The sequence below is a fragment of the Cebus imitator genome, unplaced genomic scaffold, assembly GCF_001604975.1.
Source record: "Cebus imitator isolate Cc_AM_T3 unplaced genomic scaffold, Cebus_imitator-1.0 Scaffold407, whole genome shotgun sequence".
Taxonomy (NCBI): Eukaryota; Metazoa; Chordata; class Mammalia; order Primates; family Cebidae; genus Cebus; species Cebus imitator.
The window spans coordinates 731,708-749,341 of record NW_016107722.1 but is presented as its reverse complement, the minus strand read 5'-3'; the positions used below and the strand labels follow the sequence as shown (position 1 = coordinate 749,341).

The 17,634-nt window shown below is 38.9% G+C and overlaps 1 pseudogene; it reads left to right on the top strand.

Annotated features, from left to right (window-relative positions):
• The first annotated feature begins 1,284 nt into the window (after positions 1-1,284).
• Positions 1,285-2,217, top strand: LOC108289621 (annotated as a pseudogene).
• Positions 2,218-17,634: the final 15,417 nt, after the last annotated feature.

Sequence of the window (17,634 nt, the reverse complement as noted above, 5' to 3'; positions counted from 1 at the left end):
AAAAAAAAAAAAAAAAAAAAAAGAATAGCTTTCTTTGAACTTACTGTAGTTGGCAGAAGTGTTAGCAACTGACTTTCAGTGGGCATCCCAGCCACTTATGCCTTAAATATATTAGTGTCTAACACTGCATGATCGTCAATAGTTAATGGCATTGTCTAAATGTTATGTGGCTAACCTTTCCTGAGTATCGTGCTTTACCCAAAAGTCAGTGTATTAGGTGCTCCACTGAGAAAGGCTATTACTATCACAGCATAGCATGTAATTTTGGAAAACTTGGAATATCAGAAATCATATGCAACACTTCATTTTAGGGTGAGAACTAAAGCATATGCAGGAAAGAGAAAATCATATGCCAATTTTTAAATGTTTGTTTGCTTTCTAGTTTTGATTTTATTCAGAATAATATAATCAAACCAGGAATGCATTTTTTTTTTCTTATCGCCAAGAGAAAACTCAAGTCTTCCTAATGTTATCAAGCAATTGAAAAGGACCTACTGTTCATAGAGAAGATACTCAAGACAGAGGTGAATAGATGAGCTCTGTTGGATGATGTTATTGAGGATATTGTTAAGAAGGTTGGCGTATAAATAAGGAAGTCACTGAAAGTGATCTAGGTTAATTTTATTTCTTGGAGAACACATTAAAAAGCATCATTGTTTATCAAGTGGAAAGAAAAGTTGATAGTGAGAGAAAAGCTTATCTTTTATAGACTATAAGCTATTACAAAGAATAAGGGGGAATTAAAACTATTGGGTTAGATTACCTGAGAGTATTCCCTTAGGAATGCCAAAGTCCTGATATTCTGATTACTTCAAAGAGCAATGAAAAGATATGAATGTACAAAAGTGGATGCCTTTGTTTTCCTTTGGGGATCCTTCAGTATATCCTGGAAAATGTAGTTGTCTCTAACCATTTTTATTTAGGAAATTTGGAAAATAATTTTTTTTTAAGGCTTAATCGCTCTTGTTGTCCAGGCTGGAGTGCAATGGCATGATCTTGGCTCACTGCAATCTCCAACTCCCAGTTTCAAGCAATTCTCCTATCTCAGCCTCCCGAGTAGCAGGGATTACAGGCATGAGCCACCACACCTGGCTAATTTTGTATTTTTAGTAGGGACGGGATTTCTCCATGTTGGCCAGGCTGATCTCGAGCTCCTGACCTCAAGTGATCCGCCTGCCTCAGCCTCCAAATGCTGGGATTACAAAAATGAGCCACCATGCCCAGCTGGAAAATAATTTTTGAAAATCATAAATACCACCAACCTTAAGCAGAGCTGTGGCTACCATGTTCTCTAGCATGGGCGTCACTGGACTGTTGGCCTGGACTTTGCAGCCACAATGGATTCAAGTTTGAAATATGGCAACTTTGAAGGGTATTACCAAGAGATTAAAGTCCATCACAAACATCCAGAAACTTACCAAGTCTATGCAAATCGTAGCCGAGCAAAATACAGCCGAGCTGAGAGAGAGCTCAAATATATGGACTGGGATCTTTGGCTCCGTATGAAAAAGCTGATATCAAGGTGCCTGAAGACATGAAGAAACACCTCCTTATTGATGTGTCCTCAGATCGAGGACTGTGTGGTGCTATCTATAACTCCATTGCTAAACAGATGAAAAGTGAGGTTGCTACACTAACAGCAGCTGGGAAAGAAGTTATGTTTGTTGGAATTGGTGACAAAATCAGGGGCATACTTTCTAGGACTCATTCTGACCAGTTTCTAGCAGCTTTCAAAGAAGTGGGAAGAAAGCTCCCTACTTTTGGAGGTACATCAGTCATTGTCCTTGAATTACTAAATTCTGGATATGAACTTGATGAAGGCACCATCGTCTTTAATCGATTCAGGTCTGTCATCTCCTATAAGACAGAAGGGAAGTCCAACTTTTCCCTTAATACCATTGCAAGTGCTGAGAGTATGAGTATCTATGATGATATTGATGCTGATGTGCTGCAAAATTACCAGGAATATAATCTGGCCAACATCATCTACTAGTCTCTGAAGGAGTCCACCACTAGTGAGCAGAGTGGCAGGATGACAGCCATGGACAACACCAGCAAGAATGTTTCTGAGATGATTGACAAATTGACATTGACATTCAACTGTACTTGCCAAACTGTCATCACAAAAGAGTTGATTGAAATTATCTTTGGTGCTCCAGCTCTGGATTAATGGAAATCAACTTCTGTCCTTGGACAAGAGGTTAAGAAGGAAAATTCAGCCGGCTGATTTTGCTTTTAGTTTACTGCTGTCTTTGTCAAAAGAAACTGTTCCTCCATTGTTTGAATTACTGAAGACAGCAAGATATTTGTAAATTATCTTACAATAAACAACTTAAAAAAATAAAATCATAAATAGCATTTATCTTCATGCACTTGTATGCAAGATGAATGGTAGCATGTATATGGTACATTTTGTCCGAAGTTGCTGAAGAAACAGACACAAACATGATGAGTCATTGGTGAGTCTCAGGTGAAACCTGGCAGTGGCCATACTAAATCTAAGGCCATTTTTCAAATGCCAAAGTGAGTTTCTGGGCTATGGATTAGCCAGTCCCCTTAATGATTATTTCCACAGGTTTTCATTCATTTTGGTTAATGTAAATGCTTCATTATTTTTACTATTTGGAAGGTAGATATAGTAATAAAAATTTAAATCTGATCTGTAATCTCTATTTAAAAGTATTTAAGAATACTTCAATGTGGCATTCTGTTAACTGGGAGGTAAATGGAATTCATGAAGCCCAAAGGGGAACAGGCTTCTCTTCCTGTGAAGGCCCATTAGCCACAAGGCATGGAACAGAGGGCAGGTGAGAGCCATTCATAGCACACAAGCCACAAAGAATGCCTGTGAGTCTTTTGAGGGGAAGTTCATTCTTTTTTATTTTATTTTTATTTTTTTATTGCATTTTATGTTTTGGGGTACATGTGAAGAACATGCAAGATAGTTACATAGGTACACACGTGGCAGTGTGATTCGCTGCCTTCCTCCCCATCACCTATATCTGGCTTTTCTCCCCATGCTATCTCTCCCCAACGCCGTCTGTTGGGGGAAAGTTCATTCTTACTTCAAATCAGAGCATGGCGGAAGAGAACAGACTCCTGCTGTTTAAGGATTTGTACTCTGGCAAATGAGATACATATCTTGAAGATATGTAGTTAGTTAAATCTTTAAAAGAAACAGATACATTTAAAAAAATGGACTACAAACAATGGAAAGTGCATTAGTAAAGGAGTAAAGTCAATGGTGTTATTTATTTTCACAAATTTTACTGAGAGGAATCAACTTTCTTTTGATTGATCAAGGAGGGTGTCATAGTTGGAGAGAGATTTTGGAACCTGGCAGAAGAATAAGAAAGAAGTAGTTTGTTTAAGATTGATCGCTATTAAAAAATACTTTGTGACTCTGACTTTTTAAAGTATAAACAGGAGATTATTCTTTTAAAAATACAAGCGGGTATTGCTTGAATCTATATTGTGTTAAAAATAGTTTTCATGTTAATTTAAAAATTTGCTCATGAACAAATTTGTCTTGGTGTTTGTAGTCACAATTTAAGCAGTTGTTTGTGGTGTATGTGGAAGAACTCTACATTCTAGAATAAAAGGGGATAACATGTTCTAGGGATGCTGGCCATTTAGACTAGTAAACTGACTCTCACCATCCAAGCTTTCTTTGGCCATTAAAGAGGCTACAATATTGTCATATTAAGGCACAGGGACTGAGTAGGTGACAAAACTCAGAACTGAGCCTTGGTTGTGACCTGCCCCAATGGCTGCTTAAACAAGAGTGGAGGACAAGGGTTTCCATTGCCCTACCCAGGAAGCTCAGGTCAAACCTGAAACTTCGGCTATATGATCTACATGCCAAGATATATGGTTACAACACTACTCATTGATAGCTTCATTACTTCTTATTTTAGGGTGGGTTCCCTAACCAGGGATTTGGAGACTCTTGAGGAAGTCAGCAAATTCCTTGAAATTATAAGCAAAATTTGGTATACAGATGAGTATGTGTGTTTTTCTTGGGCACAATTCATCAGTCTCAAAGGAATCATAATCTGAACAAAAATGAGAATTACATCTCTAGAAGGGAAAAATTCTCTAGAATTTTTCTAATGAGCAAGAGTGTATAATTTCTGGCTACTTGTTTTTAGGATAATTAAGTTGAACAATTTATAACATGCTTTGGTTTCAATGTGTCCTTCAAAAGTTCATGTGTTTGAAACTTGGTCCCCAGTATAGCAATGTTCAGAGGTGGGACCTCTGGGAGATGATTATGTCATGAGGGCTCTGACTTTGTGAATGGGCTAATCGATTAATAGATTAATGGATTATTGAGGGAATGGGTTAGTTATCCTGAGAATGGGTCTCTTATAAAACCCAGTTTGGCCGACTCTTATGAGCTTCTCACCATGTGATACCCTGTGTTGCCTCAGAACTCTGCAGAGAGTTCCCACCAGCAAGAAGGAGCTCACCAGAAGCAGCCCCTAGACCCTGGACTTTCCAGTATGCAGAAATATATGAAAAAAATTTCTTTTCTGTGTAAATTACCTAGTTACAGATATTCAGTTATAGCAACAGAAAAAAGATTAATATAAAATTTCATTACATTTTCTTTTTTGTATAATTTTTATTGCATACAAATACAAAACAGTATTTTTTTTACCCAGAGATAATCTTCTCGTAGAAAAAACATGTGTGTGAGTTAGTTCATTGATTGCAAATGAAATGCTATTTTAAAATTCTGTTAAAATGGAAATGCCATGCCATGCTTCAACATTCTATTTAAATTCTATTTTATCCAAAAGATCTCAAAGTTTTTCTCAGAAGGTAATGAAACCACAGTCCCCTCCCAACCCATCTTTAGGAAATATAAAGTAATCAAACTTTTTATAACTGAAAAGTATATTACAACTCTAGTTAACCATTTAAAATGTTTTTATTTAAAAGAGATAAATAACAAGTCAATGGAAACGATAAAATGGAATTATGAAAATGCTCAATTAAACCTGGAGAAAACAGAAAGAAGAAAATAGAAACTAAAGCCAGACATGGTGGCTTATATCTGTAATCCCAGTGAACTGGGAGGTAAGTCAGGAGGATTGCTTGAGGCCAGGAGTTCAAGGCAGCAGTGAAACATTACACTCCAGCCTGGTCATGACAGAGCAAGATCCTGACTCAGGGGAAAAATAAAAAAGTGCAAAGTCAGGAAGATTGCTTGAGGCCAGGAGTTCAAGGCTGCAGTGAAACACTACACTCCAGCCTGGTCATGATAGAGCAAGAGTCTGACTCAGGGAAAAATAAAAAATAAAAAAATACAATGAATAGAAAACAACTAGCAACATGGTAGAGTTTATTCTAATGATACCAACAATCACTTTAAATGTAAATGTTCTAAACACACCAGTTGAAAGAATTTGTTAGATTGGATAAAATAGCAAGATCCAATTGCATGCTGTGTACAGCAAACCCACTTTAAATTTAAAGATTTAGATCAAAAAGTAAAAAGATGGAAAAACATATAAAATGAAAACATGAACTTACTGCAAGCTGGAGTAAATACACTAATTTCAGATGAAGTAGACTTCAGAATAACAAAATGATCAGGGATAAAGAGAAACTTTATGTAATAAAAAAGGAGTTGATTTTCCAAGAACATACAATAATCCCAAGTATATATGCATTTAAAAATAGAGCTTCAAAACATATGAGTAAAGAACTGACAGAAGTAAATAAAGAAACAGACAGATACTACAATTATAATGGCATGCTTTAACACTCCTCTCATAGTAACTAGTTGATAAAACAAGTTGGCAGAAAATAACTAAAAATATAGATGGGCCAGGCATGGTGGTGCATGCCTATAGTTCCAGCTATTTAGGACGGTGAGATGGGAGGATTACTTGAGCTCAAAAGTTCAAGGCTGCGGTGAGCTAAGATGGCACTACTGCAGTCCAGCCTGGGTGACAGAGTGAGACTTCCTCTCTAAAAAAATTTTTTTTACCAGCTTGACCAAGATGTTGAAACCTCATCTCTACTAAAAATACAAAAATTAGCTGGGCGTGGTGGCACGCGCCTGTAATCCCAGCTACTCAGGAGGCTGAGGCAAGAGAATCACTTCAACCTGGGAGGCGGAGGTTGCAGTGAGCTGAGATCGTGCCGTTGCACTCCAGCCTGGGTGACAGAGCGAGACTCCACCTCAAAAAAAAATAAATTTTTTTTAAATTTTAAAATTACAAAAAAAATGGTGACCTAAACAGCATTTCCCAGTAACTTGACCTAATTGAAATTTACAGACCACTCCACCCAGTGGCAGTAGAACACATATTCTTCTCAAGCACACATAAAACATTCACTAACATAAACCATATTCTGAGCTATAAAGTAAGCCTTAACAAAATTAAAAGAAGAGAAATCACATTGTGTTAGTCCATTTTTCACAATGCTGATAAAGATACCCTTTATCTGGGGAACAAAAGGTTTAATGGACTTACAGTTCTACATGGCTGGGGAGGTCTCACAATCATGGTGGAAGGCAAAGAGGAGCAAGTCACATCTTACACGGAGGGCAGCAGGCAAAGAGAGAGTTTGTGCAGGAAAATGCCTATTTTAAAAACCATCAGATCTCTTGAGACTCATTCACTGTCACAAGAACAGCACAGGAAAGACCCGCCCACATAATTCAATCACATCCCACCAGCTTCCTCCCTCAACACATGGGAATTGTGGAATTACAATTTAAGATGTGATTTGAGTGGAGACACAGCCAAACCACATCACACATAGAATATGTTTGTAGACCGTAATGGAATTAAACGGAAACATAGAAAGATAACAGGAAAGATAAAATAGAAAGATAACAGGAAAATCACCAAATGTTTGGAAAGGAAACAGCATGCTCCTCAATAATCCATTGGTCAGAGAGGAAGTCTCAAAGGAAATTTTAGCACATTGATATGAAGCTGGGACTTGATGTGGCATGAGGAAGTTGGCATAGCCTAGCACTGAAATGGAAGCAGGAGCCAGGCCTTCAGGCCCCCTGTGAGATGTGGAATGAGATTCAGGCAAAGGTGGAGTTGTGGGTGTGGGTTGGGGCACTGGGATGGGGGAGCAGTGCCTGGAGGACATTTAGGACCATTATGGTATTGTTTCCAGCACAACTGCCCTTCTTTTCTTCCTCTAAATGTTCTGCTTTAATGAACACAGTAAATCACTTCCTTGGGCCAGGTGGGTTAACAAAGGATATGGGACAGTTTGGGAGTGGAGCACTCAATTCTGAGCTCTTTGCTTTTGATCCCTTTCTTCCAAACCTTAAAGTATCCCTCACTGCTTTCCCCATTATGTTGAAATTGTAAAAATTATAACTGCAGTTTGCTGACTATGAGGCAGACACTTTGCTAAGCATTTTACAAACATGACTTTATTCAGTCTTCACATACACACACACACACACACACAAACCTCTCAGGGAGATATTCTTATCCCCGTTTCACAGAAGTATAAACTGAGGTACAGAGAACTTAAGCAGGCACAGAGAAGGTGGGTAGCAGTGTCAGGATTTAACTCCTGTTTTGTCTGATTCTGAAGATTCTCAATACCCATGATAAGCTGCTTCCCACTGTGGGTGTTGAGGATGTGGCTGTTAACTTTGTGCTTCTGGGTATCTAAAAAAACAAAGGTCTAAAATGATCTGACTGAGAAGCTTTTGCTTTCCTTGAGCAGAAATCTAGATTGTTAGGAATGCCCAAGGAGGGTTTTGTGAGAGTGGATGCAGCAATCATATTTAAGTAGAACCACTGAAACACAGATTTATAATATCTTCACTAGTGTAGGTCTAGGTTTAATCACCCATAGCCCTGCTGTCTTCAGTGAGCCTGTTCTTTTGACTCTTCCTCAGTGGGTCTCTGGAACCAAACAAGCAGCGTGGAGGAGAATCTCAGTTTAGCCATGTAGTTTTCAAGCTGGGCTTTCTGTAATTGCCTGTAAAATACTGATACCAAAAGCAAAATGAAACATTAAAAAATGTGTAGTCATCCTTTCACCAAACAGTCGAAATATTGAAAGAGGAAGAAAGGATGCTAACCTGCTTACTTGGAGAGAAAAGATATTTGTGTAGTCAGAAAAAGAAAAATATAAGACAGGTTGTTGATGGCATAAAATATAAAATGTATGTACATTGCAACATTGTGTTTAAGCCCTTCAGCTCTGGATTCAGGCTACCTGGGATCAGAAACTGGTTCTACCACTTACTAACTGTGTGACCTTGGGTTTGTTACTTTAATCTCACTCTGCCTCGATTTCCTCATCTGAGAAATGGGGATAATAATAGTGTTTATTATTATACAGGGCTATTGTGAGGAGTACCTTATATATATTACATATGATACATATATATGTAGGAATAAATGTTCAAAAAATTTTAGTTACGATTGTTTGTCCAACACTATTATAGAATTAAAACATGTTTGGTATAGGTAGTTCAAGGCCCAAAGAACTGAGGCGCAAAAGTGTTTACCCTCCTTTAAGATCCTGATCAAGTGCAATTTTCTGAACTTTCAAGAGAAAATCCTTCCCTCTTTCTAAACTTTGAGTAAATTACTGGTTTAACATTCATTACATTTTGAGTATAGTTATTTGTATAGAAACATGTTGGCAACTCTTTGAGGGCAAGACAGGATCTCCTTCATCTTTCTCCATTCACCCTCCCTTACCTCATCCTGACCTGGAAAAACAAATAGCACTTAGGATAGTGTCTGGAACTTAGCTGGCACTGAATATGGTAAATGTTTGTTAAATTGAACTGAACTGAATTGAAATGCAAAGACTGGGCCCACCTAGGGAAAAAAGACTGAAAGAGCAAGAAGAAAACTGAGAGTTTGCTGCCATTTGTCATGCAGAAACAGGACTATCTTGCTTATATGTAATTGAATGAAAGGCACTCAACGCTGTTGAGCTGCTGTGGCTGAAAGGTAACAAAAGCTTATCTGAGCCTGTTGAGGTGAGGTGGGTGCAAATAACCCTTTAGGAAATATAGACTGGCCAGCCTTGTAACTTGTAGGAATTCCAGCCCCCAATTTTAGTAGGAGAGTCAAGCTCAGAGATCTCTGAGAAGCTTTTTATAAACTACAGCTTGTGTAGCTTTACTTGTGCAGATTAGTGTGAGCTAAAGGCAAGTGTTGAACAGACTTTACTGTGATTCCCCAGTTCATGAAATTTATAGGGATCAAATTTGACAAGAGTGTGTCTGACTTTGTTCTGTGGAAGCCTGACCAAAGTCATGGAAACCAGATACAATTCGTTGTACTGCCCTAGTCCAGAGACTCTGACTCAGGAGTTGTATTTGTCCTGTGGTATAAATACATTCATATGCACACACATACACTCACAGTCTCTCTCAAACACATACATACTCAGACATACACATTATTTCAAACACACATACACACACACACACACACCCCACATTATTTTAATAGGCAATCACTTCATTGATAGACTTCTGAGCAGTAACCACGGTGTTGGTATCCAGAAATTGGCTTCTGTCTTTCATAAAACATTTACTAGTACTGAGTGTTTTCATGTTTGGTGCCTCAGCTTTTGGTTCTCACCTTTACATTGTCTATCAAGATCTCCTGTGAAGTGTTTAAAATGAAAATTCCTGGCCCCGCACCTTTAGAGGTTCTGACTCAGCAGATGTGGGGCAGAGGCAAACAATCTGGATTTGACAGATAACAGGCAATCCAGAAGACTTGGTGTGGGTACTTTTTGAGGTCTAATAGGTCTACTACCTACATTGTACCGTTGAATCAATGAGACTGGTGAGATTTCAGTGGCTTTGGTAACTCTAACATAAAAGTCTAGCTGAAAGGCTGGGCATGGTGGCTCATACCAGCACTTTGGGAGACTGATACGAGAGGATTGCTTGAGCCCAGGAGTTTGAGACCTGTCTGGGTAACATAGCTATCAGGCCTCGAAGTCTAAGCCTGGCCATTATAGACTTGGTGACCTGCACGAATACCTCCTGATGGTCTCCAGGAGCCAGAAAATCCAACTGGATGGCCACAAATAGAAGTGAAACAACTGGTTCCTGCCTCAACTGATTGCTCTCCCCCTGCAAACTTCAACCATTGTTCCTGCTCAGCCTTGCAAAAATTTCCCCCTAGACATCAGGTTTCTCAAGACCCCACCCCTGTAACTACTTAATTTGCCGTACCCTCTCCTCTAATTGCAACTGATAATCCCTACCCTTATGATCATGCCTGTTTATAATAAATGACCCCTACCCTTGTGACCATGCATCCTGTGACACCCTTCCCCTCCCTAAGATGCATTACCACCTTTAGCAGACCGTTTCCCCCAACCTGTATTACCAATCCCCTTCCTACCCGCTTTGCCTAACTCCTTTCTTGGACTTGGCCTGCTTGTACCCAAACGTGAAATAAGTGGCCTTGTTGCCCACACAAAACCTGCCTGGTGGTCTCTTTATTCGAGTGACACGCCTAACAATAGCGAGACCTCATCTCTACTAAAAGTTTTTTAAAATTATCTGGGCATGGTGGCATATGCCTGTAGTCCCAGCTACTCAGGAGGCTGAGGCAGAGTGATTGGTTGAGTTCAGGAGTACAAAGCTGCAGTAAGCTAAGTTGGCACCACTTCACTCCAGCCTGGGCAACAGAGTGACACTTTGTCTCAAAAAAAGGAAAAAGAAAAAAAAAAATGTCTAGCTGCAGCCTGTTGGTCCTACCCTGGGAGGCTCTGGTATGCTTCCCATGTCTACATCCTAAGAAGGGCTGTATTTAAGGGTGGGTCAGCATGCATAGTTGTACCTGAAATGACCAAACAGCTCACTCCCTTGTTCTAGGTGTTCACACATAGCATTGCATTTGATCTTGGCAGAGATACACCCAAATCTCTTGATAATGCCAACCCCAACATGTGTTTCCCTGAACCATGGCTGTCTGCACAAGGTGACCAGAGTTTCATAAAATCAAATCTTTATATTAGGTGATATTAAAAATACTTAGCAACCAGTAGAGCAGGTACAAGCCCAGTCAGAACTAATGCAAATGTATGAGCCTGGGGGTTGTTGGCTGAGTGTAGAAGGTGCCCCTGCCCCACTCCAGTGACCCACCCACTGATAATGGCAAAGCACCCTTCAAGATGTTATCACATGGGACTCAGGCTCCTAATTAGTGTTGGGAGGGAGAAGCAGGACATCACCTGCTTCCACCCAACTTACTGGACAAATGATAGTAATCAGAAAATAATTACCAAAAAATGCAAGTTCATTCTTTTCTTGAGACAAGGTAAGGGGCTGAATTAGATTAGTTCCTATAGGAGTGGTGACAACTCCTCAGCCTGACCCCGGTCCCTTGCAAACATGGGATAGCAAGGGTTTCTGTATTTATGAAGATAAAAGGTCTGAGGGCCAGTGCGGTGACTCATGCCTGTAATCCCAGCACTTTGGCAGGCCAAGGCAGGCAGATCATGAGGTCAGGAGTTCAAGACCAGCTTGGCTAATATAGTGAAACCCCGTCTCTACTAAAAATACAAAAATTAGGTGGCATGGTAGCACGCACCTTTAGTCACAGCTACTCAGAAGGCTGAGGCAGGAGAATCTCTTGAACCCAGGAGGCAGAGGTTGCAGTAAGCCAAGATGGTACCACTCCACTCCAGCCTGAGTGACAAAGTGAGACTCCATCTAAAAAAAAAAAATAAATAAAAGGTCTGAGTATTTTATTTTATTTTTTGAAACAGGGTCTTGTTCTGTTACCTAAACTGAAGTGCAGCACCAGAATCATGTCTCACTGCAGTCTCAAACTCTTGGCCTCAGGTGATTCACCTTGGCCTCCCAAAGTGCTGGGATCACAATTGTGAGCCCTTATGCCCAGCCTGAATATTTTAAATCATGACTGTTCTGCATATCTGTGACAAGTGGTTGCAAAATCTCAGGCATCATTTGGTGGTCACTACTATGCTTTTTATTTCCTAACTAGAAAGAATTTTCTTTCCTTCTGGGGCTCAGATGCAAATACATGGCATGAGATTGCTGGGAGGTCTAAAAGGGTGACTTATGAAATTCCAGCTAAGCTCACAGTTTTGCCTGGATCCAGCCCAGGTCAGCTGTCCTTGACCTTCTGTCAGGTCCTGGAAGAAGCCCGGTGTGGAGTGCAGGTTGATTTTCTTTGAAGAGTGCAGTTTAGAAAAAGCTCTGCTCATATGCAGGCTTCCTTCTTTGATCTTCCTATCTTCACCTTTTCAGCTGGTGGTTATATCTTACCTGTTCCCTACTGAATTTTCATACTTTATATTTAATTATTTTACATTTCACAGTTCCTGATTCTGTATTTTCTTATGAAGGTGAACTTTCATTTTATCATAGCCATTTCTAGCCTCCCTCTTTTCCTTTTTTGTACAAACCATTTAAATGTAAAGGACTGTTGTCATAAGTACTCCATTTCTGACTTAAAATGATTTCTGATTTAAAATCATGCCCTTCTGATATAAAAGCCACACTGAGTATGGCAATGCCTAATAACTATGCCCCCAAGGTATTTAATGTAATTGGAAAATATTTTATTATGGCTTCACTTCCCTAAAAACATTCCAACATCACTCATTCAAGTAGCTAAAATAGAAGCTTGATCTTGGAATTAATTAGGGATTAACACAAAATCTTAATTTTAAATGTATCAAAGGAAAGAAAACAATTTAGACCCCAGTGTACATCAAAGGATAATTCTATCTGGCAACATACAATGGCTTTGCAGCAGCCTAATCTCCCACCACACCCTGATGCTTCCATAGCTACCGCACCACAGAAGCCACAACAACATCTTTAGTGCTATTCCCTCACGGAAGGAACTCTCCCAAAGCACTGTGGCTGGGATTTAATTCATTACGGCTGTTTACAAACTCAGAGAAGCTAGTTATACACCAACACATTTCAAAATCTCCACTGACTCCACAGGTGACCTCTTTGGAAGTCATTGATGAACGGCCTTCTGATAGCTGTTACTGAACACTGATTGAACCCTGATGAGGATGCCACCTTAGCCTTTGCCCTGCTTGCTGTCTCTGCAGTGGGAGAGGCTGGTAAGGCATGGGGCACTTGGCCGGAGGGATAAATCAGAGGCCACGAACAAGGTGGGAAACAATTCAAGAGTCCAACAGCCAGCTGCATTCAGGATTCAAAGTGGTGTCAAATGTCAGCACTTTGCAGCAGGGAGATTCCTATGCACATATCCTTTTCTGGTAGGCAGTCTTATGTGCATTTTTCTTCTTTTCACTTACTTGAAAACCTTGCACTGCAGACCAAGGGATTATGCACTGAGAGTGTTTCATTTTCAAATGTTTTTGCAGAGGGCTTTTGCCTTCCACCAGCATTTCAGTCATACACAGTGATCTTCACTAGAAAAAAGTTTTTCATTTAAAATTAGAGTAAGCACCATAAAATCTAAAAGGATTCAGCATGCTTAGTTCTAAGAGAGAATTCTGAGTAAAGTAACCATCTTTTTTTAGAGATCGAGTTCTACCAAAACACCATCTTCCTAACCTTCAGTCAATCTGCTTATAATTTGAGACTTTGGTAGGAAAGTGGAATTTAGGACTTGAAGAGCTAAATTTTTACTTCATTAGGATACAGATGTTTTAAGTGTATCTTCCTTTTTGCCCACATTTACTAAAAGGCTATTCCTTCTTTTATTTCTTCTCCTTCTCCTCCTCCTCTTCCTTTTTTCTGATAAATATAACAGATACAAAATTGTAAACTTGTCCTTGGTAGGACTCAATTGAATTGCTTCATCTCCAGTTTTGCTACTCTGAGTTTCCAAATACTAAGCTTGAAGTGGCTTCCATGGAAGGATAGAATTGAGTTTCTCCTCAAAGCAGAATGAATATTGTAGAGAGTCTTTTTATTTTTATTTAAAAATACCTCTCTGGGACAACTCTCCTCTGAGGACTAAAGCAATTACTAGAGCTGTAAACAAGGCCAAATTCTCCACCTCTGTGGACAGCCAGTTCCAATGGGATTCCCCTAATACTGGAAATGAGTTTGTTTGTTTGTTTGTTTTTTAATCTCTAAGAGCAGTTTTTCCACTTAAACTGATAAACAAAAATATGTTGTTGGTGAGTGTTTTCCTGAGTATAGTGTATCCCTCAAAGCATTTTTCCTAAGAGTGAAATGTTAAGCCCTTGATAAGTGAAAAATAAACTCTTGTTCTCAAAGATAAATTATTACAATGAGAACTTTCTTTAACCTTAAAAATCTAATACTAATGTTTGGCTTTGCACAGTAGAGTTTCTCTAAACTGTTGAATGCCTTACATGTTTCTCAGACGTTGTTTTGGTAAAGGACAAGGGGAACATCTCCCATGGGTGAGTGATTTACCTTATCATTCTTTTACTATAGCTTCAGAGATCTTTAGCTCTTTAAGCAATGACATTTAAGTCCTAAGAACACCCAGAAGTATGCCTCAGGCTTCAGACATTCTCAGTTAAAAAAAATTTTTTTAAGGCCAGCTTGGGTATCAACAAAGCAGAAAAAGAAAAACCCAGTTGGGTCAATTCTGATAAGACTGGCGATCTGCATATCAGGTAAGCTGAACTGCAAACAAGTGCCCTTGCTTCTGCAGAGGCAGCTCTCCTCTTTCCTGGGCTTTGTACCTGGTGTATTCATTCTCTGGGTATACTTAATGGCAAAAAAGAAAGTTACAGATATGCTGTTTCTCCACTGCTGTGAGCAATGGGGTTATTCTTTCACTTTTACAAACATTTTTAATCACATCTTCTTACCTTTCCTTTGTGCGTCCAAAAGAGGTTATCTAAAACTGAATTGTAAGTATCTCTAGGCTATGTCAAAAAACCTGGTAGAATCATCAGTTTTAAGGGGAATTTTTTGGCTAACAGTTTGTGGCCCTTGATTGAAATCAAATAATAGAAATAAGGAATGACTGGCCTCTGAAATGATACCCCAGCCCCTTCCAAAGGAAAGCCTTTTCTTTAAAAAAAAGGAAAAAAATTGTAGAAAAATACTCATAAGACTTGAAAGTCAGAATGCAGTTGTTCCTTTATTAAAACTTTGCAACTTGGTCTTATTTTAAAGCCTTTTATTTTAAAACCAATGTTTTATATTTATAATATGATTTTAAAAACACCCTAAGCTAAACTGGTAAATTAAAAAAATAATGGAAAATAAAAGATTTTGTTCAAATTTTTTTGTTTTTCCACAAACTGCTGGAAGTGCTGCCTAGATTAAAAAAAAAACAAATCTATCAAGTTAAAAAGCAAAAGTATACCAGCATATGCTGTTTTAACTTTAGTGAGACAGTTCTTTTACTTCATGATTTTTTTGTTTTCAAATTAAATGAGATTTGTATGTAATATTAATTATGAAAAGAAAGTAAAAAATAAAAGGAAGGTTAGGAAGGGCAGTCTACCTAAAGTTAAGCGGTCTTTGACCTTAAGTGATATCATTATAGTTAATTTTTTTCTTCTAAAATTTTCATATTTTTCAATTTTCTATAATAAATACTTATTGCTTTTAAATTTTATTTTATTTTGATGTTTTTTGTTTTTATTTTTCTTCGAGACAGAGTCTTGCTCTGTTGCCCAGGCTGGAGTGTAGCGGTATAATCATAGCTCACTTGCAGCCTTGAATTCCTGGGCTCAAGTGATCCTCCCACCTCAGCCTCTGGAGTAGCTGGGACAACCAGTATGGGCCACCGCACCCCGCCAAACATTTTAATATAATTTTGTTTAAAGTATAAAAAGATTTTGATCATGCCTGTTTCATTCTGAGGTGTTTTAAATGTGAACTTTGTAACTCCGTTTCCCATCTGCACCCCTCTGCTTACCTTTTCATTTATAGTTAATTTTTTTTCCTTGGGTCACTTTTTTCTCCTTGGGTCACTTTTTTCTCTTCTCACTTCTATCCTCTTTCCCCTTCTTCAGTTGGTATCACTTGTCTTAGAACTGAATTGTCTACTGAGCTCTGGGAAGCTTTTATGGAAAAGAGGCCAGAGGAAGGAGACTGGTGCTGCCTGGACCAAGGAAGCTCCTTAGAGATGTTCTCCTTCACAGAACATCTGAGCTGAAGAGATGAGACCAACTGCTTCATTTTACAGATGAGGAAATGAAGATCAAAGGGTGGCGTGACAACATGCATTAGTCCTTGCAGCTTGACCGTTTGAAAAAAGCAAAAATCCTGGAATGAAGACCATGGAAAGCAGCAAACACAGATGTGTACTAGGAACATGCAGACGTCTAATGCGTGAAGGAGGAGGATGTTTCTGGAAATGTACTGCCGTATAGATGTACTCCCACCTTAGATAGAGACGCGAGCACAGAGAAATGTTTTTGCAAGAAATACAATAGTGCTAAATGGAAAACATTGACTGACCTGAGGCCTCAGCATCCCAGGGCAAGATGGAGCACAGGAGCAGTGGCCACCATGTCTCAAGGGACCACTACTCCAGCTGGTTATGGCCACTTAAGGATTCAACCCCAGTATTACCTGGTTGTCCAATTTTACAAGAAAAGTGAGAAATTAAGGTTATTGTCTAAAATCCCCTGGTTTAGGAAAAAGAGGCCAGTACTGTGGCAGTAGATTGTGATCTGCTTGTTGAAACTTGTATGTAACACACCAGTCCTTGAGACTTATGAGCCTGTACTCTGAGACTATTGAAGGACATACTTCTTGCCATGTATGAGAGGCTGGGTATATGTCCCCCTACTTCTCACCTCCACTTAGAAAAAAAGGCAACCCTCTTCTCCCCACAGAGCTAATTTATTCCTTCTGTATACCTAAAAATTGGTGAAACAGACTGCACCATTGCATTCTTTTAAATTCAACTCTTAAGAAAAAATATTGCTTTTTAAACAAGGACAATGACGTTTCAGTTTGGCAATCTAACCTAGAAATGATTATCAAAATTAGGAATATAATGCTTATATGGTTCTATTTTCTTCAAATTTTCTGCAAAGAGCATTATTGTTTTTATTATTCAGAAAAGTTAAGAAACAAAAATCCAGAAGGCAAATTGAACAACATGTTTATTTGAAGAGTCAGATCAGTCATCAGGTAGTTTAAGAAGCCACTGGCAAAGTGGAAAGGACTTCAGTTATGGAGTCACCAAACTCAAGTTTAATCCCAGTTTTGCTACTCATCCTTACTCTCTGTTAAATGAGTTTGGTAATTCCTATATATCAGGGTACTGTAAAGCTTAATGATAAGTTTTGGGACACATGGTGGATGGTGAATAAAAGACAGTCATGGCTTATATGGTGACTTTACCTCATGTACCACCCACCATCAGATTAAGTGAGCTGTGAGGAACCCTGGTGAACATTCGGATCCACTGTGTTCATGAGAACACACCATCCTGAGGTAGACACACAGCTCAGTTTGTCTTTATCTCTCTTGTTGGCCGCCTCAGCAGAGCACCACACAACCATGTGGGATTGTCTCATTCTGTGAGTGAGGTTTGAGTTTTGGGTTGGCTTTGTTTTGGGTGTTTTAAAGAGAATCACTGTTTGAATTTTTAGAGTCATTTATAAATTCAATTGCTTTTGCGTCTTTAAATTTTTTTTAAAGAATATACATCATTTTGGGTTTTTTTCCCTAAAAGGAAGCACAAG